Below are 14,959 nucleotides of genomic sequence, written 5' to 3'. Positions count from 1 at the left end.
ACTCTGTACCCGGGTGGTGGCATCGGGTTTGATCTTGGAACAGTGTACAATGAGAACTGTTATGTGTCTAAGTGTCTTTGACCAGTGACTAAACACCTTTCACACTGTCTGACATCGACTCCTCTACTCAAGGTGCAGTTCGAGAGAGTTCTGAAGACTGCACTGAACTTCAAACCTCTCTTGAATCTTTAACTGCTTTAGCCTTTTCTAAGCCATCCATCATAAGGTCACAAGTGGAACAGGTAAAATATATTCCAATGACAGAAGACTGGCTTCTACATGCAGACCAGATGACTGAAAGCTTGGTTGTGCATGGTTAGCACCTGTAGCGACTGGCTGTAGAGCTAACACGCAGACTAGCACTGAAATTCTTCTTAGCTGGGAGTGCTGTTAGTTCATCTGGAATTTGGTTGTAAATCTACTGCCCTTCATGTTTTTATGATTGGGATCACCTCAATAAGAGTGCTTTCCATGCGATTCAGGGATGGTTAATGTGTTGGTGCAGTTAAAGGGAACTCTGGAGAAAGAGATTCCTCCTGATTATAGTCAAAGACAGGGACACAAATATTCTGTCTCCTCACCCAACTATTTGAATGGAAATTGAACGCAATGGGATTAAAGTGCACACATTCAGATCAGTGTTGGTAATAACCGTTACTAACGGCATTATTTTTTCAGTAACGAGTAATCTAATTAATTACTTTCCCCATCGTTGCAACGCCGTTACTGAGAATGTGAAGCAGCGTGTTACTACAGTTTGGTTGGATGAAGCGCAAAGTGTCAGGTTTTGGCCGCACATCACCAGAGAAATTCAGAGGTAGCGTCCTCAAACTGGAAGTATCGGCACTACTTCTCGCTCATTTTGATTAAAGGCAAGAATGTTTCTGTAACATGCAGCTATGCCCAGGAATACAGACTTTGTCCTCGTCTGCCTCAAGCTACTGGAACCTTATGAAGCAGCTCACATCAACACATGCTGACACGGCAGGCTGCGATCTGCTGAGTTCAAATAAATACCAAATGTTCTAAAATACTGGAGTGATTTTATTCTTCAGTCCGTTAATATTAACATCTTTGACGTTAAAGATGTTACAGAACGTAACAGAACATGAAAAATAACGTCACAGTTACTTTGCTGAGTAACTAATTACTCTTACAGTGAGGTAACTGAGTTACTAACTCAATTACTTTTTGGGTTAAGTACTTTGTAACTGTAACTAATTACTTTTTAAAGTAAGATGACCAACACTGATTCTGATTTAAGTGGAAGTGTTTACCAAAACCTTTAGCTGAACTGGGAATGGTGGCTGTCGCCTCACAGCAGAGGTCCAGGTTCATCTCCCGGCTGGTTCTGTCAGTGTGGAGTCTGCATGTTCTACCCGTGTATGCCTGGGTTCTCTCCGGCTTCCTCCCACCGTCCAACAACACGCATGTTGGGTTAACCGGTGTCTCTGTGTGGCCCTGTGATGGACTGACCTGTCCAGGTGTACCACGCCTCTCACCCGATGACAGCTGGGATCGCCTCCAACCCCCCGCAACCCTGAGTTGGCTCAAGCAAGTATAGAAAATGGACGGATGGATGGTGAGGAATGACGAGCTCAAAAGTTGTTTTAATGCCAATGATTAATTTAAAAAAGACTGAGAACAGCTGCTTCCATGGTGCATAAGGACTCAGTTTTGGTTGCTGTATTCATTCTTCTTCACAGATGCTATCAGTACGGTAGATTCAACATAAAGCTCAGTCAACATGGCTGTCATCACTCAAGCCTTCCATTGAGACAGAAACCATGACTTGGCTCCAACCAGCAGTCAGTCAGACCAGGGTGAAGCTTGCTGTGGTGGTACAGACTTGCAGTGCTGTGTGTTTGGCGCCATGTTCAGAATGTGTTCGTTCAGACATAACAGGAAGGCAGCGGTGCTTCTTAATTATGGGTCATACATCGATTTATGCAGACAAACGCCAGGGGAAGAGTTCACAGCGAGCCTGAGGTGATGCTGCTGTTCAGTGAGAACATGCTGCCATACACAGCAAATCCTATGGCACACCTATCTGTACTCCTGTGATCTTAAGCACTAACTATATAATAATTCATGACCCCATTGATGAATGAATACTAACCACTAAAGTTATTAAAACCTAACTGTTGGTAAACCGCTGGTACAACCACAGCCAGTCTATCAAAGCTCATATTCAATTCAATTCAATTCAATTTTATTTATATAGCGCCAGATTACAACAATTGTCATCTCAAGGCACTTAAGTAATATAGTCCAATTCAAGCCAATTGGAATTCAATTCATTGTAATCATAATCCAATTAATTCATATAGAGCTAATTCAAAAAATTAATATCCTAGCTAAGGAAACCAACAGATTGCACCGAAATGTGTCTTCAGTCCAATCTCCCGTCCTGAGCGTGCCTGTGGCAACTGTGGAAAGGAACGACTCCCTTTTAACAGGAAGAAACCTCTGGCAGAACCAGACTCAGGAAGGGTGGCCATCCGCCTCGACCAGCTGGAGTTTGAGAAGACAGAAAAGAGGGAAAAGAGGGGGGAAAAACACCATAACGCCATTCAAAGGATATCTGTTGGAACAGGGAAACATAGGTTAATAACCACAATAATGTCACATGTACATAAAATCAATTTTGAAATTAAACAGGGGGAAAAAGAGAGCAAAGTGAGGAAAGGTGTGACAGATGAGGTCCCCCAGCAGTCTAAGCCTATAGCAGCTTAACTATGGGATGTTTCAGGATTACCTGAGCCATCCCGAACTATAAGCTTTATCGAAAAGAAAAGTTTTAAGCCTAATCTTAAAAGTGGAAAGGGTGTCTGCTTCCCGGACATTTACTGGCAGCTTATTCCACAAGAGAGGGGCCTGATAACTGAAGGCTCTACCTCCCATTCTACTTTTAGAAACTCTGGGAACAACAAGTAAACCTGCAGTTTGGGAGCGAAGTGCTCTGTTAGGAAAATATCTTACAATTAAATCTTTAAGATATGATGGAGCTCGGTCATTAAGAACTTTATATGTGAGAAGAAGAATCTTAAATTCTATTCTGAATTTAACAGGGAGCCAATGAAGAGAAGCTAAAACTGGAGAAACATGATCTCTCCTGTTAGTTCTCATCAGAACTCTGGCTGCAGCATTTTGGATCAGCTGGAGGCTTTTCAGAGAATATGTGGGACAGCCCAATAATAAGGAATTACAGTAGTCCAATCTTGAAGTAACAAATGCATGAACTAGTTTCTCTGCATCACCTTGAGACAGGATGTTCCTGATTTTGGCAATATTACGAAGGTGAAAGAAGGCAGTCCTAGAAACCAGTTTTATATGTGCGTCAAATGATAAATTCTGGTCAAAAATAACTCCAAGGTTCCTCACTGTAGAACTAGAAGCCAAGGAAATACCATCTAGAGTAACTATATAACTAGACAATTTCTCCCTGAAGCGCTCAGGTCCAAAGAGAACAACTTCAGTTTTGTCTGAATTTAAAAGCAGACAGTTCTGAGTCATCCAGGTCTTTATGTCTTTAAGACAGGCTTGTAGCCTGACCAACCTGTAGGTTTCATCTGGTTTCATAGATAAGTACAGCTGAGTATCATCAGCATAACAATGGAAATTTATGCCATGCTGTCTGATAATGTTACCTAATGGAAGCATGTATAAAGTAAAAAGAATCGGTCCAAGCACAGAACCCTGAGGAACTCCATGACTTACTCCAACGTGTGAGGAAGATTCTTCATTTACAAGAACAAACTGGAATCTATCAGATGAATATGACTTAAACCAGCCTAAATTGAAATTTGAAATTGAAATCCTCATCATATTCTACTCCAGATGCAGAAAAAGCCAGCATCCCCTCCTGGTCCCAGGAGTCATGTGATCATCTGGCATTCTCAGTAGCTTTGAAAATCAAGATAACGAACTGTGAACGTTAGCGCCTGCAGGCAGTGCCCAGCCTCAGCGCGCCCTGTCAGCTCAGAACTCCAGGCTGCAATAAATAATGGTCGAATGAAAAGTTCATAACCCCACCCATGTCTAATTGAATTGGTTGGGTGTAGGATTAGTGGGCAGGGGTAGGACGTGATGGGCGCCACCTTCTGAGCACCGCTTTTTGTAACCCAAAAGTGGAGCACTATTTATTTTAAACAGCACTGTAAAACTGTGGACTCATAAGTCATGTTCTGAAAGGACCATTTGAACAGACCTTGTAGATATGATGGGGCTGGGCTTTTATGAGTCCAGGAGTCCAGTACCTCCAACGCTGAGGCTGACCTGGACAGTTGGGCTCTTCTGATGTCATTCTAACAGAAGGATGGAAAAAAGTGCAACTGAAAACTATTCTGTGCATTTCCTGGAGAAAATGGTGTTTGCTGACAGCTGAAACTTCTGTTGTTTGTTTACCTGAGCACGTGTCCATCCTCCAACCTTTGGTTCGTGAACGTGGCTGCTCACCTTGATTTATCACGTTCAGCCCTCCGCTCATGGATGCTGCTGCACTACAGCTGACGTACCAGCAGAGGGCACTCAAATGCCACAAATGACTATGACACGGTATTATTATTATTATTATTATTATTATTATTATTGACAAGAACACACTGGTTGCCTCTCAATACCAGAGTACGAAGACATGGGGAAGCAGTGCGGTTATTCTGCTTGATTATACTTGATGATGTCATGATGACATTTCCTCATTGATAGTCAATAAAATAGTCAGCCGTGCACGGTCTGTGTTTTTAAGAATGTTAATATTTTCCTGATGGCTCATCTGTTGGCCTTGGTATACGGTCTTCAACGCTGATTTGTTTGATGTTTCATTTAACAACAGCATAGAAGAAAGAAGTTGTGTATGATTTATCATCATACTGAATTCATTATTATTATAAAGATTATAGCGTCATAGACTAGTGTCCAGCTACAAACTTTTACTACCTTCCTGTAAATGTTGATTGATGAATTAATTTTAGAGTCAAACGAGAAAGGAATTGATAACAGATTTTTATTTAAAGATGCCTGAATACTTACAGTGCTCATTTTAATCATGGTTATATATGATTGCATATTGTGATTGTAAAGTGCGCCATGTACAGTTAACCACAAGAATCCCTGCACATTACTCAAACCATCCTCTGCCTTAAGTTTCTCAGTCCCTTGACAGACTTGAACTCAGACAGATATTCATATATTCACTTTTTATTTAAATGGAAACAGGAACAAGATCTTACACAGAGATATTCTCACATGAATAATAAAAAAGATGTACTTTACTGATCCCAGGGTGGGACATTTCTGTGGCACAGCAGCATATAGAGCACAGAGAAAGAAAAACAAAAGAATAAAAAACTAGTGGCAATTTGAAATAAAAAATATATAAATAATGTATTCATAATCATAGACCGCATGGCATACATTTCCATTGTTATGCTGATGATACTCAGCTGTACTTATCTATGAAACCAGATGAAACCAATAGGTTGGTCAGACTACAAGCATGTCTTAAAGACATAAAGACCTGGATGACTCAGAACTGTCTGCTTCTAAATTCAGACAAACTGAAGTTGTTCTCTTTGGACCTGAGCGCTTCAGGGAGAAATTGTCTAGTTATATAGTTACTCTAGATGGTATTTCCTTGGCTTCTAGTTCTACAGTGAGGAACCTTGGAGTTATTTTTGACCAGAATTTATCATTTGACGCACATATAAAACTGGTTTCTAGGACTGCCTTCTTTCACCTTCGTAATATTGCTCAGGGTGGGCAGGGGTGGACAGGAACATCCTGTCTCAGGGTGATGCAGAGAAACTAGTTTATGCATTTGTAACTTCAAGATTGGACTACTGTAATTCCTTATTATTGGGCTGTCCCACATATTCTCTGAAAAGCCTCCAGCTGATCCAAAATGCTGCAGCCAGAGTTCTGATGAGAACTAACAGGAGACATAGGGTTAGGGTTAGGGTTAACCTAACCTAACCTAACCTAACCAGAGGTTTCTTCCTGTTAAAAGGGAGACGTTCCTTTCCACAGTCGCCACAGGCACGCTCAGGACGGGAGATGACAAGTGCCTTGAGATGACATTTGTTGTAATTTGGTGCTATATAAATAAAACTGAATTGTATTGAATTGAATAATAGGCCAATGAACAAAATGATGTATAGTAATGTGTAAATGGACAGTGTATGTCCAAATAATAAATAATTAAGGTGAACATGAGTGTAGTGCAGGTATTTATAACACTTATTCACTCATTGAGTCTCTCTGGTAAGCAAGTGAGCTGTTGTAGAGTCTGATGGCAGGAAGGATTTCCTGCAGCAGTCCCTGTGACAGTGGAGCTGAATGAGCCTCCTGGAGAATGCATTCCGCTGTCTGCCCAGTATGTGATAGAGAGGATGGTCAGGATTATCCATGATGGATAACAGTTTGTTCAGAGCCTCCTCTCCATCACGGCTTCAAACGTCTCCAGATTGGAGCCGGCTTTGCTGATCAGTTTGTTCAGTGTGTTTGCATTGCTGGCTCCCTTTTAACAGGAAGAAACCTCTGGCAGAACCAGACTCAGGAAGGATGGCCATCTGCCTCCACCAGCTGGGGTTTGAGAAGACAGAAAAGAGGGAAAAGAGGGGGAAAAAACACCATAACACCATTCAAAGGATACCTGTTGGAACAGGGAAACACAAGTTAATAACCACAATAATGTCACATGTACATAATATCATTTGAGAAATTTGTGAAATGGTCAATGATGGCACATCCGTACTAGGCAAGGCAAGGCAAGGCAAGTTTATTTGTATAGCACAATTCAACAACAAGGTGATTCAAAGTGCTTCACAGAGACATTAAAACAGAAGAGATAAAAAGCATGATTTAAAATTTAAACAAAAGAAGGAAATAAGAACAATAGATAAAATCAGAAAAAATTATATATATGAAAGATAAAATCAATAGTTAAAACATGATTCCGTTTTGAAACTTAAGCTTATTCAAATGCAGCTGAAAATAGATGTGTCTTCAACCTGGACTTAAATACACTGAGTGTTTCAGCTGATCTGAGGCTTTCTGGGAGTTTGTTCCAGACATGTGGAGCATAGAAGCTGAATGCAGCTTCTCCATGTCTGGTTTTGACTCTGGGAACTGATAAAAAACTGGATCCAGATGACCTGAGGGGTCTGGAAGGTTCATAGTGGGTCAGGAGGTCACTGATGTATTTTGGTCCTTGACCATTCAGAGCTTTATAGACCAGCATCAGAACTTTAAAGTCTATCCTCTGATGGACAGGCAGCCAGTCTAAAGACTTCAGAGCTGGACTGATGTGCTCCACTTTTTTGGTCTTAGTGAGGACTCGAGCAGCTGAGTTCTGAATGAGCTGCAGTTGTCTAACTGACTTTTTAGGGAGACCTGTAAAGATGATATTACAACAATCAAGCCTACTAAAGATGAATGCATGGACTAGTTTTTCCAGGTCCTGCTGAGACATCAGATCTTTTAGCCTTGATATATTCTTAAGGTGATAGTAGGTTGACTTTGTTATTGCCTTAAAGTGTTTGTCGAAATTTAGGTCTGAGTCCATCACTACACCCAGATTTCTGGCCTGGTTGGTAGTTTTTAGATTTATAGATTGAAGCTCTGTGGTGACTTTCAATCATTTATCTTTGGCTCCAAAGACAATTACCTCAGTTTTGTTTTTGTTTAGCTGGAGGAAGTTGTGGCACATCCAGTCATTAATCTCCTCAATGCATTTTCCAAGGGCCTGTACAGGCCCTCTGTCTCCTGGTGACATTGTTATATACATCTGTGTGTCATCTGCATAGCTATGGTAGTTTATTTGGTTGTTTTTATAATCTGTGCCAGTGGGAGCATGTAGATGTTAAACAGAAGAGGTCCCAGGATGGAACCTTGGGGAACTCCACGTGATTCTTGTCCGCTCAAATGTAAAGTTACCTATTGACACAAAGTACTTCCTGTTCTCTAAGTATGTTTTAAACCAGTTTAGTACAGTTCCGGAAAGACCTGCCCAGTTCTCCAGTCGTTTGAGTAATATATTGTGGTCAACTGTATCAAAGGCAGCACTGAGATACAGTAAAACTAAGACTGACATTTTTCCACTGTCTGTATTCAGACATATGTCATTAAACACTTTGGTCAGAGCAGTCTCAGTGCTGTGGTGCTGTCTAAAGCCTGACTGGAAGGTATCATAGCAGTTATTTTGTGTTAAAAAGTAATTAAGCTGTTGAAAAACCACTTTTTCAATGATATTACTTAAGAATGGGAGATTTGAGATGGGCCTGTAGTTGTTCATTTGCGTCTTGTCAAGATTGTCCTTTTTCAGCAGAGGTTTAATTACAGCTGTTTTTAGTGGCTCTGGAAATACACCTGACGTTAAGGACAAGTTCACAATCAGTAACAGGTCTGACTCCAAAGTCTTTGAGACCCCTTTGAAAAAACCTGTTGGTAGGATGTCTAAACAGCAAGAGGAGGACTTCAGGTGACGTAAGATGTCCTCCAGGTCTTTACTGTTAATGGGTTGAAATAGTGTCATGGTGTTTAAACCGATTTTCGGTGGACACAGTACATATGCTGAACCTGCTGCTGATGTACCAACTGCTTGTCTAATATTTTGGAGTTTGTCTATGAAGAATTTGGCAAAGTCATTGCAGGCCATGGTGGAATGGAGTTTATTTGCCACTGACACAGGAGGGTTTGTTAGCCTGTCAACTGTAGCAAATAAGGCCCGAGCATTATGTGTTTGGTGATGATGTCAGAGAAGTAGGATTTCCTTGCATTCCTCAGTTGTAAATTATAAGAGTGAAGTTTCTCTTTATAGATGTCATAATGAACCTGGAGATTTGTTTTTCTCCATCTGCGCTCAGCTTTCCGACACTCTCTTTTCCCATTTTTCACCAGTGTGGAATTTCGCCATGGAGACTTCTTCCTTCCAGAGATAACCTCCACCTTAATGGGAGCAATAGTATCCATAACATTTAACATTTTATTATTAAAGCTACTGACGAGCTCACTGACTGAACCCCCGGACAGGGCAGGTGTTAAAGAGAAGACCTGGTTAAAGATCTTACTACTGTTTTCAGTTATACACCGTTTTGAGATCACTGCTGTTGAGACATTTGTGTGCACTGAAATCGTACTCTCAAAGAAAACACAGGAATGGTCAGACAGGCCCACATCAGACACAGTAATCTTAGAAATGATTAGACCCTTAGAGATCACTAAGTCTAGAGTGTGCCCCCTATTGTGCGTGGGCTCTGTTATATGCTGAGTCAGCCCAAAGTTGTCCAGAGTGTTACTCAGATCATAGACCGCAGTTCACTGAGGTCTTCAGAAAAATCTGCACAGTATTTAGGGGGCCTGTAAATATTCAGAAACAGGACTCTGGGTGAGGCCTTCAGCTGTATAGCCATATATTCAAAGGACTGAAAACTTCCAGGAGATAACTGCTTACATTGAAATGATTCATTGAATAAGACTGCGACCCCTCCTCCTCTCCTGCTCACTCTGGCCTGGCTGATAAAACTGTAACCAGGAGGGGTTGACTCAATAAGAACAGTGATAAAATCATTAATTAAGAATGTTTTCCCAGCAAAAGACCTAACATTTAATAAAGCCAACTTAAGTGTTTTAGAGGTATTATTTGCCCCCTCGTGTTTGGGAGCAGTCTGTGGCACACAAGGTATGTTTACTTTATTTAAAGATCTTTTTGAGTGCAACTCTCTGTGTTTTCAATTCAATTCAATTCAATTTTATTTATATAGCGCCAGATTACAACAATTGTCATCTCAAGGCACTTAAGTAATATAGTCCAATTCAAGCCAATTGGAATTCAATTCATTGTAATCATAATCCAATTAATTCATATAGAGCCAATTCAAAAAATTAATATCCTAGCTAAGGAAACCAACAGATTGCACCGAAATGTGTCTTCAGTCCAATCTCCCGTCCTGAGCGTGCCTGTGGCAACTGTGGAAAGGAACGACTCCCTTTTAACAGGAAGAAACCTCTGGCAGAACCAGACTCAGGAAGGGTGGCCATCCGCCTCGACCAGCTGGGGTTTGAGAAGACAGAAAAGAGGGAAAAGAGGGGGGAAAAACACCATAACGCCATTCAAAGGATATCTGTTGGAACAGGGAAACATAGGTTAATAATCACAATAATGTCACATGTACATAAAATCAATTTTGAAATTAAACAGGGGGAAAAAGAGAGCAAAGTGAGGAAAGGTGTGATAGATGAGGTCCCCCAGCAGTCTAAGCCTATAGCAGCTTAACTATGGGATGTTTCAGGATTACCTGAGCCATCCCTAACTATAAGCTTTATCGAAAAGAAAAGTTTTAAGCCTAATCTTAAAAGTGGAAAGGGTGTCTGCTTCCCGGACATTTACTGGCAGCTTATTCCACAAGAGAGGGGCCTGATAACTGAAGGCTCTACCTCCCATTCTACTTTTAGAAACTCTGGGAACAACAAGTAAACCTGCAGTTTGGGAGCGAAGTGCTCTGTTAGGAAAATATCTTACAATTAAATCTTTAAGATATGATGGAGCGCGGTCATTAAGAACTTTATATGTGAGAAGAAGAATCTTAAATTCTATTCTGAATTTAACAGGGAGCCAATGAAGAGAAGCTAAAACTGGAGAAACATGATCTCTCCTGTTAGTTCTCATCAGAACTCTGGCTGCAGCATTTTGGATTTTGACTGGGTCACATTTCTCCTTCTGTCACCTAAAAGTACAGAAATTTTAAAATCTTCTAATGAACAGGGCCCCAGCTTGTCCTGGGAAAAGTCACGACTGTCAGAATCCACACAGCCTGGACCCCTCACACATCACACATCAGACTGCGGAGACAGTACATGGTGGCAGCTTGAAGGGACAGAAGGGGGTGGGGCTGGGCTCCGTCGCTTCGGCTGCTCTAGTAGGGGTGGGGCTCGGCGGGGAACCTTTGGCCGCTTTGGTGGGGGGTTTATGGGGGATAAAAAGGGATTGGGCTGGGGGGTAGAGCTAAGCCCAGCATTGACCCGTTCCATCATCTCCTCAGTGAATTTCAGGTGAGGGGAGGAGGAGGGAGAAAGGGAGGGTGAGGAGCACAATGACCTGTCAGGGGTTTGGGGGGCTGGGGAAGGTCCTGGTCCCTGGTCCTGGTCACTAGTGTCCTAATTTAGTTTAAGACAGTTTTCCAATAAGGTCCATTCCAACCGATTCAAAAGGATGGGAACTGATGATGATGCTACCTATGTTGTACAGAGTGGAGCAGTAAGATGGCAGAGGGTGTGACGGAGAATTGTTATGGGTTGGTTTTGGCTAACCCATAAGGGCAGGAACTCAAACGCTGGGTGCAGGGGGTGAGTGGTGTCAGACATGGATTTTGCTTTCTTTGAAAGCTGCTTCTAGTACAGCTCTGAAAGTTTTTTATTTTGCTGAATGCCAATGATTTTACTGCTGACTTTCGTTATCCTGGTTATTGAGTTTTTGTGTTTCATGTTGAGTGATGCGAACCAGCAAATAAAAGAAAAGGTGACAACAGACTCAAAAAAGATCTATAAAACATTGTCCTCAGGGATCCGTCGACCTGGAACTTTGACTACTTCCTTAAACAGAACAGTGTCAGTGTTTCTCTCAAAAGTTAGCTTGTTGTCAATTATGCTGCCCACGTGCTTGTATGAATGGACAATCTCTACTATGTCTCCATTTTCTGTGGCGTTTATAGGGGCAGGGGGGTTGCGTCTGAAATCACTGCCCGTCTGCACATTTTTGTGTTGTTCGGTTCTAAAAATGCTTCATTGCACCACTAACCTGTGGCAGTGGCAGTAATATTGGGTTTAGCAAAGGAAGCTGACGGAACATGTTGCAGTGCACGTGATAAAACGTGTGATAATGGGGGCCTGGACCCCAGTGGAACTTAATGTGAGAGACGGCCCTGTACAGTCTGGTGTGCCAATCAACTGTTTTGTAATGGAGAGAGATGTGGGGCGACAGCAAGAGAACAAGCCCCTCCCCCGGACATATAGCCCCCTCCGCCGCAGAGCGCACACATTCTGCACGCGCATTCAGTCCCGGGCGGTGCGGACACGCTGATCTGCGGCTGATTTCAGGGAGCATCGGTAAGTGTTGTCAAAGCTTGAGTGTGCACGGCTCGTGAGCCGTATCAAATGTAATGTGAGACAACTGGATAAAATGTCGCCGCGTCACAGTCTCTCTCGCGCGTCAGTGTTTGTGCGCGCGTGATACCTGCAGCGGCTGAGACACGAACGCCTTTAACGCCTCGTGTAAGTAACGTGAGTGTCTGCTGGCACAGCGCAGCCAGCTGTGAGCCGGCATGATCCAGCCAGAACCAGTTCTGTTCTTTGATGAGAGCGGACCCCCAAACAGCTTCCTGGTCGACCATATGTCGTCATCATTTGAGTGCGCGTCAGAGGTTTGACGCCTCAGTGTGTGAGCCCAGTGCAGGGTGCACGCTCCGCGCCCGTTCCGATCAGATGATAAACAGCTTTTACTCCGTCCTGACATGTCACGTGTTAACCTGTATGCTGTTGTCCCTGTGGCTCCAGGACCCGCGCAGCTCAGTGGAGGACTTCAGGCCGTGGAACCAACAACAGGCTCTAACATTTAGTGAGTTAAACATGTTTGTGTGACGCTCTCAGGTTGATCATTGAAGCAGGTTTGCATCATGGTCGAACAGAATGGATGATAATATACTGAGCAAATAAGGATCACGGTCTGCAGGTCAACTCTGTATGAGGTGTGGATGTTCTCCCTTTTCACCAAGTTTCTCTCACCAGTGATGAGCATGTTGCACAACTCTGTGATTCTACATTGATCATAGATGTTGGAGGCCCAGTTGTGTGTGTTGGTGCTGGTATGGATCAGTGACCTGTGCACTCTGCCACTGACCCACTGTCAGCTGGGACAGGCTCCAGCACCCTGATTAGTTATTAAAACTTATTACCATTTATGAGACATTAAAAACATGCAATAATATTTATCAGACATCAGAGATGCACAGTCTTGGCAGCAGTGTTGGTCATCTTACTTTAAAAAGTAAGTAGTTACAGTTACAAAGTACTTAACCCAAAAAGTAATTGAGTTAGTAACTCAGTTACATCACTGTAAGAGTAATTAGTTACTCAGCAAAGTAACTGTGATGTTATTTTTCATGTTCTGTTACGTTCTGTAACATCTTTAACATCAAAGAAGCTAATATTAACGGACTGAAGAATAAAATCACTCCAGTATTTTAGAACATTTGGTATTTATTTGAACTCTGCAGATCGCAGCCTGCCGTGTCAGCATGTGTTGATGTGAGCTGCTTCATAAGGTTCCAGTAGCTTGAGGCAGACGAGGACAAAGTCTTTATTTCTGGGCATAGCTGCATGTTACAGAAACATTCTTGCCTTTAATCAAAATGAGCGAGAAGTAGTGCCGATACTTCCAGTTTGAGGACGCTACCTCTGAATTCCCCTGGTGATGTGCGGCCAAAACCTGACACTTTGCGCTTCATCCAACCAAACTGTAGTAACGCGCCGCTTCACATTCTCAGTAACGGCGTTGCAACGATGGGGAAAGTAATTAATTAGATTACTCGTTACTGAAAAAATAATGCCGTTAGTAACGCTGTTATTACAACACTGATCGCCTGGTTCCTCAAAGTTGACCAAGGCATACACAAATTGAAAGAGACTATCCTATCCTAACTATCCTCAGAGACTTGCCTATCATTGGCAAGTCCGGGGCAGCCTTTGATAACCAGAATGGTGTGATCTTTGTAATCTGTGCAAATGGTGACATCTTTATGCTGTGCATATAGAGAGATAGTGCTGTACTAAGAGAAGTGAAGGAGAGGTTTGACTTGTTTTTCTTAAACACTTACATGCCCAAATACCTTTCCATGCAAATGTAACACGATAGTGAAGACATGAGCTCAAGCATTTTTAAAAGCATTTGTCAGTTGTGTATTCTATTCTTTTACGTATAAAAGTAAAAACATTAAAACAATGAATCACAATGTACCTTCACATTAAAGCCTATGTTTCCAGTGCAGCACATAATTTAAAGGTGAGAGAAAACAATTTGCAGGCGACTGCACTGATGAGAACGATACATTCACATTACATTATTGTCTGTCTAATTCTGCACTCAGATTAACAATTGATTGCCAAGACTTTCACCCAGGAGCCATTTTGATCATTTACCAAAAGACAGGCAACGGTGAAAAGTTGGTTTATGCTGCCTGTGAGTTAAAGGGGGATCACGGTGCTGAATATTTTGTGTTCCAATTCAATTTAGTTTATTTTTATAGCGCCAAATGGACTGTACTTGTTTAGCGCTTTTCTAGTCTAGCTGACCACTCAAAGTGCTTCTAACACTACATGCCGCATTCATCCATTCACACACACTCATACAGCACGTCTTAATGCTATACATAAGTACGTGCTTTCTGACCATTCATACACACATTCATACATCAACGGATACATCAGTAGGCAACGTGGGGCTTCAACATGTAGGAAGGCAGAGTCAAAGCACCGACCCTCCGATTGATGGGCGACTGCTCTTCCTCCTGAGCTACAGCCGCACAATTGCAACAATTGTCATCTCAAGACACTTAAGTAATATAGTCCAATTCAAGCCAATCAGAGTCCAGTTCATTGTAATCATAATCCGATCAATTCCAATTTGTAAAATGCAAAACGAGTCCAATTCATTCATGTAGAACCAATTAAAAAAAAAAAATATCCCAGCTAAGGAAACCAACAGATTGCACCGAAACTTGTCTTCAGTCCAATCTCCCGTCCTGAGCGTGCCTGTGGCGACTGTGGAAAGGAACGACTCCCTTTTAACAGGAAGAAACCTCTGGCAGAACCAGACTCAGGAAGGGTGGCCATCCGCCTCGACCAGCTGGGGTTTGAGAAGACAGAAAAGAGGGAAAAGAGGGGGAAAAAACACCATAACGCCATTCAA

The 14,959-nt window shown here is 42.2% G+C and overlaps 2 protein-coding genes across 4 annotated transcripts in view; one reads left to right on the top strand and one right to left on the bottom strand.

The window, feature by feature from the left end:
- Positions 1 to 14,959, bottom strand: part of cln3 (CLN3 lysosomal/endosomal transmembrane protein, battenin) — a 313,824-nt gene that overhangs the window by 76,589 nt on the left and 222,276 nt on the right. The gene's annotated exons all lie outside the window — the stretch shown is intronic.
- Positions 12,023 to 14,959, top strand: part of abat (4-aminobutyrate aminotransferase) — a 43,970-nt gene continuing 41,033 nt past the window's right edge. The window contains exons 1-2 of one of the 3 annotated variants that reach the window (XM_072369720.1): positions 12,023 to 12,102; positions 12,550 to 12,610. The gene's annotated coding sequence lies outside the window, so the exon portion shown is untranslated. Of the gene's footprint in view, positions 12,103 to 12,549; positions 12,614 to 14,959 lie in introns of all 3 variants that reach the window. The other 2 variants (XM_072369721.1, XM_072369719.1) reach the window with 2 other exon arrangements.

This window comes from Leuresthes tenuis, unplaced genomic scaffold (genome assembly GCF_036924035.1).
Source record: "Leuresthes tenuis unplaced genomic scaffold, fLeuTen1.0.hap1 SCAF_17, whole genome shotgun sequence".
NCBI lineage: Eukaryota > Metazoa > Chordata > Actinopteri > Atheriniformes > Atherinopsidae > Leuresthes > Leuresthes tenuis.
This window is presented reverse-complemented; position numbering and strand designations above follow the sequence as displayed.